This window comes from Pecten maximus, chromosome 3 (assembly GCF_902652985.1).
Source record: "Pecten maximus chromosome 3, xPecMax1.1, whole genome shotgun sequence".
In the NCBI taxonomy this organism is placed as follows: domain Eukaryota; kingdom Metazoa; phylum Mollusca; class Bivalvia; order Pectinida; family Pectinidae; genus Pecten; species Pecten maximus.
In genome coordinates this window covers 32,015,274-32,029,728 of record NC_047017.1, presented here as the reverse complement: position 1 = coordinate 32,029,728, position 14,455 = coordinate 32,015,274, and positions in this window count along the sequence as shown.

Here is a 14,455-nt window from a genome sequence, read left to right as displayed (position 1 = left end):
TGCTTCAGAGATAATTATCTGTATCAACACGTGAGAGAGCATACGAGGTAATAATTATCTGTATCAACACGTGAGAGAGCATACAAGGTAATAATTATCTGTATCAACACGTGAGAGAGCATACAAGGTAATACTTATCTGTATCAACACGTGAGAGAGCATACAAGGTAATAATTATCTGTATCAACACGTGAGAGAGCATACAAGGTAATAATTATCTGTATCAACACGTGAGAGAGCATACAAGCAACAGGAGAGGTAATAAACCCAGTATACTGGACCTGGTTATCACAAATGAAGAGGAAATGGTGAAAAATGTGTCACACCAAAGTCCTACAGGAGGTAGCAACCATCTAGTCCTAAAGTTTGACTATTTCTGCGAAACAAAAAGGCTGATGAACACAGCATCCCGATTTAATTAAAGCAAATGCATGCTAAAAGAACTACCGACAGATTGGTATACAATACTAAAAGGAGATGTACAGAAAATGAATAATAGATTTATAGATCTTAGTGAAGTTACTAAAGACAAATTCATTCCAAATAGTGGACAGAATATACAATTTGATAGCATACCATTGAATGGCTCAATTTTGATTAAAATAACGAAAAGATACAGAGCATGGCACAGATATATGAAAACAAAAAGCGAGAAAAAAATATAAAGAGCATGCACGGATTCGAATTCAGCTGAAGTGAGAAATGCAAAAATCAATGAGGGAACATTTTTTTATCCAAATAAATGCAAAGTGCTTTCAGCTGAAGAGAGCAACATTTGAAAAGGACATTGGCGTAATGGTGGATGAAGATTTAAACTTAAGAACACATATTAAATTGAATGTTAACAAAGCCAACAGTATTGTTAGTCTTATAAGAAGAACATTCACTTATCTGGATGAAAATATGTTTTAACTTTTGTTTAAGTAGTTCGTTAGACAACACTTAAAATATGCCTCCAGCGTATGGAATCAATATATGAGTAAATATTGATCTAATTGAAAACGTCCAGAGGCGAGCTACCAAGATCATACCACGATTTAAACAAATGAAACACACAGAGCGTCTGCAGAGACTTAATCTACCAACCTTAAAGCATCGCTGCATGCAAGGAGACCTTATAAATGTGTTCAAGATTGTGAAAAAACCTTTTATGATCCAAAAGTAACTACTGTATAAGCATGTTTCATTATCTAGTTCATTCTCAAATGTGTAATGGTAGTTCAGGAAATACAGCGTCCCGGTGTCCTATAAAATTATGATCCCCATGAAATACCGACCCGGGTCAGTATTTTATGCATAAAATATTGATCCCCCCCCCCCCCCCCCCCCCCCCCCCCCCCCCCCCCCCCCCCCCTAACTGTGCTGAAACAGTTTACATCAGTACAAGATTTAAAGCATTATTAAATCATCTAATCTGTAATTCATTGTTTCCACAAGTTAGCCCAGGTAATACACAGGGTGTCATATATGTGTACCTGAGTTGGGGACCCCGGGGGCTAATTATAGTTATAACAGTACAGGTGTGAGCAGGTGACCAGAACACCTATATAGATGTGATATTTTACTGAAGAGAAATTAATTTGAAGCCTGATAAAGCTTGTAATTATCAAATACTGTAGAAGTGGAATGAATTAAGATTATACACTAATATTTTACTTTTATAAACATTTATATCTTATGTTTTGAATATACTGCATTCAAACAAAACATGAGTCTTATGAGGGTAGATGAGTGTTTTATGATATGTTTAATTATATATACAATGCAAACTTCTCCTTCATATTTTCATATTTTTAAACAAATTTTGGAAGGAGGTGTGTAAGTGAAATAAGTTTTTACCGATGGTAAGATTATAGAATTCCATCAATCATTGATTATTTCATTGATTTAATTGGTGATGCTGTGAAATTCATTCGATATTGAAGAACTGAACATCAACACCATGCTGCCAAGTAGGTGACCATATATAGGTACATTTGTTTTCTAACTGATTGGCATACATGTATCTATAATTATTGTATAGTTTCCATAGATTTAATATACATGTATAACAATAACATTAATACAATTATCATTTGCCAAAGATATAGCATCCTCCCCCCCCCCCCCCCCCCCCCCCCCAAAAAAAGGTGATTTTATTCTGTCCTTTAATGAGGAACTTGACAACATTATTGTATAATTATGTGTACAATTTAATTAAGTGAAACAAGTTTTATACCAATATAACAATTTAAATGAATCCGTGTTTTTTGATATATATATTATTACTGATGATATTTATATTGTTATCAAGGTATTTTCACCTGCTTTCAGAGCAATTAAAAGTTCTTTGTGCGAAATGAAAGGTTTTTATGGGAGTACATATTACTTAACTGGTGATGATATGTACATTATAGGGGGTAGGTCAGTATTTTATGGGAGTACATATTACTTAATTGGTGATGATATGTATATTATAGAGAGTAGGTAAGTATTTTATGGGGGTAGGTCAGTATTTTATGAGAGTAGATATTACTTAATTGGTGATGATATGTATATCATAGAGGGTAGGTCAGTATTTTATGGGGGTAGGTCAGTATTTTATGGGAGTACATATTACTCAATTGGTGATGATATGTATATTATCAGGGGTAGGTAAGTATTTTATGGGGGTAGGTCAGTATTTTATGGGGGTAGGTCAGTATTTTATGGGGGTAGGTCAGTATTTTATGGGAGTATGTATTACTTAATTGGTGATGATATGTATATTATAGGGGGTAGGTCAGTATTTTATGACAGTATGTATTACTTAAACAGTGATTATATGTATATTATCAGGGGTAGGTCAGTATTTTATGGGGGTAGGTCAGTATTTTATGGGAGTATGTATTACTTAATTCGTGATGATATGTATATCATCGGAGGTAGGTCAGTATTTTATGGGAGTACATATTACTTAATTGGTTATGATATGTATATTATAGAGAGTAAGTCAGTATTTTATGGGGGTAGGTCAGTATTTTATGAGAGTAGATATTACTTAATTGGTGATGATATATATATTATAGAGGGTAGGTCAGTATTTTATGGGGGTAGGTCAGTATTTTATGGGGGTAGGTCAGTATTTTATGGGGGTAGGTCAGTATTTTATGGGAGTATGTATTACTTAATTGGTGATGATATATATATTATAGGGGGGAGGTCAGTATTTTATGACAGTATGTATTACTTAAACAGTGATGATATGCATATTATCAGGGGTAGGTCAGTATTTTATGGCGGTAGGTCAGTATTTTCTTGGAGTATGTATTACTTAATTGGTAATGATATGTATATCATCGGGGGTAGGTCAGTATTTTATGGGAGTACATATTACTTAATTGGTTATGATATGTATATTATAGAGAGTAGGTCAGTATTTTATGGGGGTAGGTCAGTATTTGATGGGAGTAGGTCAGTATCTTATGGAAGTAGGTCAGTATCTTATGGGAGTACATATTACTTAATTGGTGATGATATGTATATTATAGAGGGTAGGTCAGTATTTTATGGAGGTAGGTCAGTATTTTATGGGGGTAGGTCAGTATTTTATGGGAGTATGTATTACTTAATTGGTGATGATATGTATATTATAGGGGGTAGGTCAGTATTTTATGGGGGTAGGTCAGTATTTTATGACAGCATGTATTACTTAAACAGTGATGATATGTATATTATCAGGGGTAGGTCAGTGTTTTATGGGAGTACATATAACTTAATTGGTGATGATATGTATTTTATCGGGGTAGGTCAGTATTTATGGGGGTAGGTCAGTATTTTATGGGAGTATGTATTACTTAATTGGTTATGATATGTATATTATCAGGGGTAGGTCAGTATTGTATGGGGGTAGGTCAGTATTTTATGGGAGTATGTATTACTTAATTGGTGATGATATGTATATCATCGGAGGGAGGTCAGTATTTTATGGGAGTACATATTACTTAATTGGTTATGATATGTATATTATAGAGAGTAAGTCAGTATTTTATGGGGGTAGGTCAGTATTTTATGAGAGTAGATATTACTTAATTGGTGATGATACATATATTATAGAGGGTAGGTCAGTATTTTATGGGGGTAGGTCAGTATTTTATGGGGGTAGGTCAGTATTTTATGGGAGTATGTATTACTTAATTGGTGATGATATGTATATTATAGGGGGAGGTCAGTATTTTATGACAGTATGTATTACTTAAACAGTGATGATATGTATATTATCAGGGGTAGGTCAGTATTTTATGGGGGTAGGTCAGTATTTTATGGGAGTATGTATTACTTAATTGGTAATGATATGTATATCATCGGGGGTTGGTCAGTATTTTATGGGAGTACATATTACTTAATTGGTTATGATATGTATATTATAGAGAGTAGGTCAGTATTTTATGGGGGTAGGTCAGTATTTTATGAGAGTAGATATTACTTAATTGGTGATGATATATATATTATAGAGGGTAGGTCAGTATTTTATGGGGGTAGGTCAGTATTTTATGGGGGTAGGTCAGTATTTGATGGGAGTAGGTCAGTATCTTATGGGAGTAGGTCAGTATCTTCTGGGAGTATGTATTACTTAATTGGTGATGATATGTATATCATCGGGGGTAGGTCAGTATTTTATGGGAGTACATATTACTTAATTGGTGATGATATGTATATTATAGAGGGTAGGTCAGTATTTTATGGAGGTAGGTCAGTATTTTATGGGGGTAGGTCAGTATCTTATGGGAGTACATATTACTTAATTGGTGATGATATGTATATTATAGAGGGTAGGTCAGTATTTTATGGAGGTAGGTCAGTATTTTATGGGGGTAGGTCAGTATTTTATGGGAGTATATATTACTTAATTGGTGATGATATGTATATTATAGAGGGTAGGTCAGTATTTTATGGGGGTAGGTCAGTATTTTATGGGGGTAGGTCAGAATTTATGGGAGTACATATTACTCAATTGGCGATGATATGTATATTATCAGGGGTAGGTCAGTATTTTATGGGGGTAGGTCAGTATTTTATGGGGGTAGGTCAGTATTTTATGGGAGTATGTATTACTTAATTGGTGATGATATGTATATTATAGGGGGTAGGTCAGTATTTTATGACAGTATGTATTACTTAAACAGTGATGATATGTATATTATCAGGGGTAGGTCAGTATTTTATGGGGGTAGGTCAGTATTTTATGGGAGTAGGTATTACTTAATTGGTGATGATATGTATATCATCGGAGGTAGGTCAGTATTTTATGGGAGTACATATTACTTAATTGGTTATGATATGTATATTATAGAGAGTAAGTCAGTATTTTATGGGGGTAGGTCAGTATTTTATGAGAGTAGATATTACTTAATTGGTGATGATATATATATTATAGAGGGTAGGTCAGTATTTTATGGGGGTAGGTCAGTATTTTATGGGGGTAGGTCAGTATTTTATGGGAGTACATATTACTTAATTGGTTATGATATGTATATTATAGAGAGTAGGTCAGTATTTTATGGGGGTAGGTCAGTATTTTATGAGAGTAGATATTACTTAATTGGTGATGATATATATATTATAGAGGGTAGGTCAGTATTTTATGGGGGTAGGTCAGTATTTTATGGGGGTAGGTCAGTATTTGATGGGAGTAGGTCAGTATCTTATGGGAGTAGGTCAGTATCTTCTGGGAGTATGTATTACTTAATTGGTGATGATATGTATATCATCGGGGGTAGGTCAGTATTTTATGGGAGTACATATTACTTAATTGGTGATGATATGTATATTATAGAGGGTAGGTCAGTATTTTATGGAGGTAGGTCAGTATTTTATGGGGGTAGGTCAGTATCTTATGGGAGTACATATTACTTAATTGGTGATGATATGTATTTATAGAGGGTAGGTCAGTATTTTTTGGAGGTAGGTCAGTACTTTATGGGGGTAGGTCAGTATTTTATGGGAGTATGTATTACTTAATTGGTGATGATATGTATATTATAGGGGGTAGGTCAGTATTTTATGGGGGTAGGTCAGTATTTTATGACAGCATGTATTACTTAAACAGTGATGATATGTATATTATCAGGGGTAGGTCAGTATTTTATGGGGGTAGGTCAGTATTTTATGGGGGTAGGTCAGTATTTGATGGGAGTAGGTCAGTATCTTATGGGAGTAGGTCAGTATCTTCTGGGAGTATGTATTACTTAATTGGTGATGATATGTATATCATCGGGGGTAGGTCAGTATTTTATGGGAGTACATATTACTTAATTGGTGATGATATGTATATTATAGAGGGTAGGTCAGTATTTTATGGAGGTAGGTCAGTATTTTATGGGGGTAGGTCAGTATCTTATGGGAGTACATATTACTTAATTGGTGATGATATGTATATTATAGAGGGTAGGTCATTATTTTATGGAGGTAGGTCAGTATTGTATGGGGGTAGGTCAGTATTTTATGGGAGTATGTATTACTTAATTGGTGATGATATGTATATCATCGGAGGTAGGTCAGTATTTTATGGGAGTACATATTACTTAATTGGTTATGATATGTATATTATCTGGGGTAGGTCAGTATTGTATGGGGGTAGGTCAGTATTTTATGGGAGTATGTATTACTTAATTGGTGATGATATGTATATCAGCGGAGGTAGGTCAGTATTTTATGGGAGTACATATTACTTAATTGGTTATGATATGTATATTATAGAGAGTAAGTCAGTATTTTATGGGGGTAGGTCAGTATTTCATGAGAGTAGATATTACTTAATTGGTGATGATATATATTATAGAGGGTAGGTCAGTATTTTATGGGGGTAGGTCAGTATTTTATGGGGGTAGGTCAGTATTTTATGGGAGTACATATTACTTAATTGGTTATGATATGTATATTATAGAGAGTAGGTCAGTATTTTATGGGGGTAGGTCAGTATTTTATGAGAGTAGATATTACTTAATTGGTGATGATATATATATTATAGAGGGTAGGTCAGTATTTTATGGGGGTAGGTCAGTATTTTATGGGGGTAGGTCAGTATTTGATGGGAGTAGGTCAGTATCTTATGGGAGTAGGTCAGTATCTTCTGGGAGTATGTATTACTTAATTGGTGATGATATGTATATCATCGGGGGTAGGTCAGTATTTTATGGGAGTACATATTACTTAATTGGTGATGATATGTATATTATAGAGGGTAGGTCAGTATTTTATGGAGGTGGGTCAGTATTTTATGGGGGTAGGTCAGTATCTTATGGGAGTACATATTACTTAATTGGTGATGATATGTATATTATAGAGGGTAGGTCAGTATTTTATGGAGGTAGGTCAGTATTTTATGGGGGTAGGTCAGTATTTTATGGGAGTATGTATTACTTAATTGGTGATGATATGTATATTATAGGGGGTAGGTCAGTATTTTATGGGGGTAGGTCAGTATTTTATGACAGCATGTATTACTTAAACAGTGATGATATGTATATTATCAGGGGTAGGTCAGTATTTTATGGGAGTACATATAACTTAATTGGTGATGATATGTATTTTATCGGGGTAGGTCAGTATTTTATGGGGGTAGGTCAGTATTTTATGGGAGTATGTATTACTTAATTGGTGATGATATGTATATCATCGGAGGTAGGTCAGTATTTTATGGGAGTACATATTACTTAATTGGTTATGATATGTATATTATCAGGGGTAGGTCAGTATTGTATAGGGGTAGGTCAGTATTTTATGGGAGTATGTATTACTTAATTGGTGATGATATGTATATCATCGGAGGTAGGTCAGTATTTTATGGGAGTACATATTACTTAATTGGTTATGATATGTATATTATAGAGAGTAAGTCAGTATTTTATGGGGGTAGGTCAGTATTTTATGAGAGTAGATATTACTTAATTGGTGATGATATATATATTATAGAGGGTAGGTCAGTATTTATGGGGTAGGTCAGTATTTATGGGGTAGGTCAGTATTTTATGGGAGTATGTATTACTTAATTGGTGATGATATGTATATTATAGGGGGGAGGTCAGTATTTTATGATAGTATGTATTACTTAAACAGTGATGATATGTATATTATCAGGGGTAGGTCAGTATTTTATGGGGGTAGGTCAGTATTTTATGGGAGTATGTATTACTTAATTGGTAATGATATGTATATCATCGGGGGTAGGTCAGTATTTTATGGGAGTACATATTACTTAATTGGTTATGATATGTATATTATAGAGAGTAGGTCAGTATTTTATGGGGGTAGGTCAGTATTTTATGAGAGTAGATATTACTTAATTGGTGATGATATATATATTATAGAGGGTAGGTCAGTATTTTATGGGGGTAGGTCAGTATTTTATGGGGGTAGGTCAGTATTTGATGGGAGTAGGTCAGTATCTTATGGGAGTAGGTCAGTATCTTCTGGGAGTATGTATTACTTAATTGGTGATGATATGTATATCATCGGGGGTAGGTCAGTATTTTATGGGAGTACATATTACTTAATTGGTGATGATATGTATATTATAGAGAGTAGGTCAGTATTTTATGGGGGTAGGTCAGTATTTTATGGGGGTAGGTCAGTATTTTATGGGAGTACATATTACTTAATTGGTTATGATATGTATATTATAGAGAGTAGGTCAGTATTTTATGGGGGTAGGTCAGTATTTTATGAGAGTAGATATTACTTAATTGGTGATGATATATATATTATAGAGGGTAGGTCAGTATTTTATGGGGGTAGGTCAGTATTTTATGGGGGTAGGTCAGTATTTTATGGGAGTACATATTACTCAATTGGCGATGATATGTATATTATCAGGGGTAGGTCAGTATTTTATGGGGGTAGGTCAGTATTTTATGGGGGTAGGTCAGTATTTTATGGGAGTATGTATTACTTAATTGGTGATGATATGTATATTGTAGGGGGTAGGTCAGTATTTTATGACAGTATGTATTACTTAAACAGTGATGATATGTATATTATCAGGGGAAGGTCAGTATTTTATGGGGGTAGGTCAGTATTTTATGGGAGTATGTATTACTTAATTGGTGATGATATGTATATCATCGGAGGTAGGTCAGTATTTTATTGGAGTACATATTACTTAATTGGTTATGATATGTATATTATAGAGAGTAAGTCAGTATTTTATGGGGGTAGGTCAGTATTTTATGAGAGTAGATATTACTTAATTGGTGATGATATATATATTATAGAGGGTAGGTCAGTATTTTATGGGGGTAGGTCAGTATTTTATGGGGGTAGGTCAGTATTTTATGGGGGTAGGTCAGTATTTTATGGGAGTATGTATTACTTAATTGGTGATGATATGTATATTATAGGGGGTAGGTCAGTATTTTATGGGGGTAGGTCAGTATTTTATGGGGGTAGGTCAGTATTTTATGGGGGTAGGTCAGTATTTTATGGGAGTATGTATTACTTAATTGGTGATGATATGTATATTATAGGGGGTAGGTCAGTATTTTATAGGGGTAGGTCAGTATTTTATGGGGGTAGGTCAGTATTTTATGGGGGTAGGTCATTATTTTATGGGGGTAGGTCAGTATTTTATGGGAGTATGTATTACTTAATTGGTGATGATATGTATATTATAGGGGGTAGGTCAGTATTTTATAGGGGTAGGTCAGTATTTTATGGGGGTAGGTCAGTATTTTATGGGGGTAGGTCAGTATTTTATGGGAGTATGTATTACTTAATTGGTGATGATATGTATATTATAGGGGGGAGGTCAGTATTTTATGACAGTATGTATTACTTAAACAGTGATGATATGTATATTATCAGGGGTAGGTCAGTATTTTATGGGGGTAAGTCAGTATTTTATGGGAGTATGTATTACTTAATTGGTGATGATATGTATATCATCGGGGGTAGGTCAGTATTTTATGGGAGTACATATTACTTAATTGGTTATGATATGTATATTATAGACAGTAGGTAAGTATTTTATGGGGGTAGGTCAGTATTTCATGAGAGTAGATATTACTTAATTGGTGATGATATATATATTATAGAGGGTAGGTCAGTATTTGATGGGAGTAGGTCAGTATCTTATGGGAGTAGGTCAGTATCTTATGGGAGTATGTATTACTTAATTGGTGATGATATGTATATTATAGGGGGTAGGTCAGTATTTTATGGGGGTAGGTTAGTAATTTATGACAGCATGTATTACTTAAACAGTGATGATATGTATATTATCAGGGGTAGGTCAGTATTTTATGGAAGTACATATAACTTAATTAGTGATGATATGTATTTTATCGGGGTAGGTCAGTATTTTATGGGGGTAGGTCAGTATTTTATGGGAGTATGTATTACTTAATTGGTGATGATATGTATATCATCGGGGGTAGGTCAGTATTTTCTGGGAGTACATTTTACTTAATTGGTGATGATATGTATATTATAGGGAGTAGGTCAGTATTTTATGGGGGTAGGTCAGTATTTGATGGGGGTAGGTCAGTATTTTATGGGAGTACATATTACTTAATTGGTTATGATATGTATATTATAGAGAGTAGGTCAGTATTTTGTGGGGGTAGGTCAGTATTTTATGACGGTAGATATTACTTAATTGGTGATGATATATATATTATAGAGGGTAGGTCAGTATTTTATGGGGGTAGGGGAGTATTTTATGGGGGTAGGTCAGTATTTTATGGGGGTAGGTCAGTATCTTATGGGAGTACATATTACTTAATTGGTGATGATATGTATATTATAGAGGGTAGGTCAGTATTGTATGGGGGTAGGTCAGTATTTTATGGGAGTACATATTACTTAATTGGTGATATGTCTATTATAGAGGGTAGGTCAGTATTTTATGGGAGTACATATTACTTAATTGATGATGATATGTTTATTATAGAGGGTAGGTCAGTATTTTATGACAGTATGTATTACTTAAACAGTGATGATATGTATATCATCGGGGGTAGGTCAGTATTTTATGGGGGTAGGTCAGTATCTTATGGGACTACATATTACTTAATTGGTGATGATATATATATTATAGGGGGTAGGTCAGTATTTTATGGGGGTAGGTCAGTATCTTTAGAGGGTTGGTCAGTATTTTATGGAGGTAGGTCAGTATTTTATGGGGGTAGGTCAGTATTTTATGGGGGTAGGTCAGTATTTTATGGAGGTAGGTCAGTATTTTATGGGAGTAGATATTACTAGCGGTGGTGATATGTATATCCTTTAGGGTAGGCAGGGCATCCAATAGGCCCATGAGAATATGTTTTTGACTCTTCAAAATTATGTTTGACTCTTCGATGTGATAACTCAAGTCCATTTTTCTAATGTTTTGAGCCTAGATTTCTGAGAAACAGAAGATGTATGATGGAGGTTGTTACTGTAGGAGGATGTATGATAGAGGTTGTTACTATAAGAGGATGTATGATAGAGGTTGTTACTATAAGAGGATGTATGATAGAGGTTACTTTGGGAGGCTGTATGATAGAGGTTGTTACTATGAGAGGATGTATGATAGAGGTTGTTACTATGAGAGGATGTATGATAGAGGTTGTTACTGTAGGAAGGTATATGATAGAGGTTGTTACTGTAGGAGGATGTATGATAGAGGTTGTTACTGTTGGAGGCTGTGTGATAGAGGTTGTTACTGTTGGAGGCTGTGTGATAGAGGTTGTTACTGTAGGAGGATGTATGATAGTGGTTGTTACTATAAGAGAATGTATGATAGAGGTTGTCACTATAAGAGAATGTATGATAGAGGTTGTTACTATAAGAGAATGTATGATAGAGGTTATTACTATAAGAGGATGTATGATAGAGGTTGTTACTATAAGAGGATATATGATAGAGGTTGTTACTATAAGAGGATGTATGATAGAGGTTGTTACTGTTGGAGGCTGTGTGATAGAGGTTGTTACTGTTGGAGGCTGTGTGATAGAGGTTGTTACTGTAGGAGGATGTATGATAGTGGTTGTTACTATAAGAGAATGTATGATAGAGGTTGTCACTATAAGAGAATGTATGATAGAGGTTGTTACTATAAGAGAATGTATGATAGAGGTTATTACTATAAGAGGATGTATGATAGAGGTTGTTACTATAAGAGGATATATGATAGAGGTTGTTACTATAAGAGGATGTATGATAGAGGTTGTTACTGTTGGAGGCTGTGTGATAGAGGTTGTTACTGTAGGAGGATGTATGATAGAGGTTGTTACTATAAGAGGATGTATGATAGAAGTTTTTAGTGTAAAAGGCTGTATGATAGAGGTTGTTACTGTAAGAGGATGTATGATAGAGGTTGTTACTGTAGGAGGATGTATGATAGAGGTTGTTACTATAAGAGGATGTATGATAGAGGTTGTTACTGTAAGAGGATGTATGATGGAGGTTGTTACTGTAGGAGGATGTATGATAGAGGTTGTTACTATAAGAGAATGTATGATAGAGGTTGTTACTTTGGGAGGCTGTATCATAGAGGTTGTCACTATAAGAGAATGTATGATAGAGGTTGTTTCTATAAGAGGATGTATGATAGAGGTTGTTACTATAAGAGAATGTATGATAGAGGTTGTTACTATAAGAGGATGTATGATAGAGGTTGTTTCTATAAGAGGATGTATGATAGAGGTCGTAACTGTAGGAGGCTGTATAATAGAGGTTGTTTCTGTAGGAGGATGTATGACAGAGGTTGTTACTGTAAGAGGATGTATGATGGAGGTTGTTAGTGTAAGAGGCTGTAAGATAGAGGTTCTTACTTTGGGAGGCTGTGTGATAGAGGTTGTTACTATAAGAGGATGTATGATAGAAGTTGTTACTATAAGAGGATGTATGATAGAGGCTGTTAATGTAGGAGGCTGTAAGAAAGAGGTTGTTACTATAAGAGGATGTATGATAGAAGTTGTTACTATAAGAGGATGTATGATAGAGGTCGTTACTGTAGGAGGCTGTATAATAGAGGTTGTTACTGTAGGAGGATGTATGATAGAGGTTGTTACTGTAAGAGGATGTATGATGGAGATTGTTACTGTAGGAGGAAGTATGATAGAGGTTGTTACTGTAGGAGGGAATACGATAGAGGTTGTTACTAGAAGAGGATGTATGATAGAGGTTGTTACTTTGGAAGGCTGTATGATAGAGGTTGTTACTATAAGAGGATGTATGATAGAGGCTGTTATTGTAGGAGGATGTATGATAGAGGTTGTTACTATAAGAGGATGTATGATGGAGGTTGTTACTGTAGGAGGATGTATGATAGAGGTTGTTACTGTTGGAGGCTGTGTGATAGAGGTTGTTACTGTAGGAGGATGTATGATAGTGGTTGTTAATATAAGAGAATGTATGATAGAGGTTGTCACTATAAGAGAATGTATGATAGAGGTTGTTACTATAAGAGGATGTATGATAGAGGTTGTTACTATAAGAGAATGTATGATAGAGGTTGTTACTATAAGAGGATGTATGATAGAGGTTGTTACTATAAGAGGATATATGATAGAGGTTGTTACTAGAAGAGGATGTATGATAGAGGTTGTTACTGTTGGAGGATGTATGATAGAGGTTGTTAATGTAGGAGGATGTATGATAGAGGTTGTTACTATAAGAGGATGTATGATAGAGGTTGTTACTGTAAGAGGATGTATGATGGAGGTTGTTACTGTAGGAGGATGTATGATAGAGGTTGTTACTATAAGAGAATGTATGATAGAGGTTGTTACTTTGGGAGGCTGTATGATAGAGGTTGTCACTATAAAAGAATGTATGATAGAGGTTGTTTCTATAAGAGGATGTATGATAGAGGTTGTTACTATAAGAGAATGTATGATAGAGGTTGTTACTGTAAGAGGATGTATGATAGAGGTTGTTTCTATAAGAGGATGTATGATAGAGGTCGTTACTGTAGGAGGCTGTATAATAGAGGTTGTTACTGTAGGAGGATGTATGATAGAGGTTGTTACTGTAAGAGGATGTATGATGGAGGTTGTTAGTGTAAGAGGCTGTAAGATAGAGGTTGTTACTTTGGGAGACTGTGTGATAGAGGTTGTTACTATAAGAGGATGTATGATAGAAGTTGTTATTATAAGAGGATGTATGATAGAGGTCGTTACTGTAGGAGGCTGTATAATAGAGGTTGTTACTGTAGGAGGATGTATGATAGAGGTTGTTACTGTAAGAGGATGTATGATGGAGGTTGTTACTGTAGGAGGAAGTATGATAGAGGTTGTTACTGTAGGAGGGTATACGATACAGGTTGTTACTATAAGAGGATGTATGATAGAGGTTGTTACTTTGGGAGGCTGTATGATAGAGGTTGTTACTATAAGAGGATGTATGATAGAGGTTGTTACTGTTGGAGGCTGTGTGATAGAGGTTGTTACTGTAGGAGGATGTATGATAGTGGTTGTTACTATAAGAGAATGTATGATAGAGGTTGTCACTATAA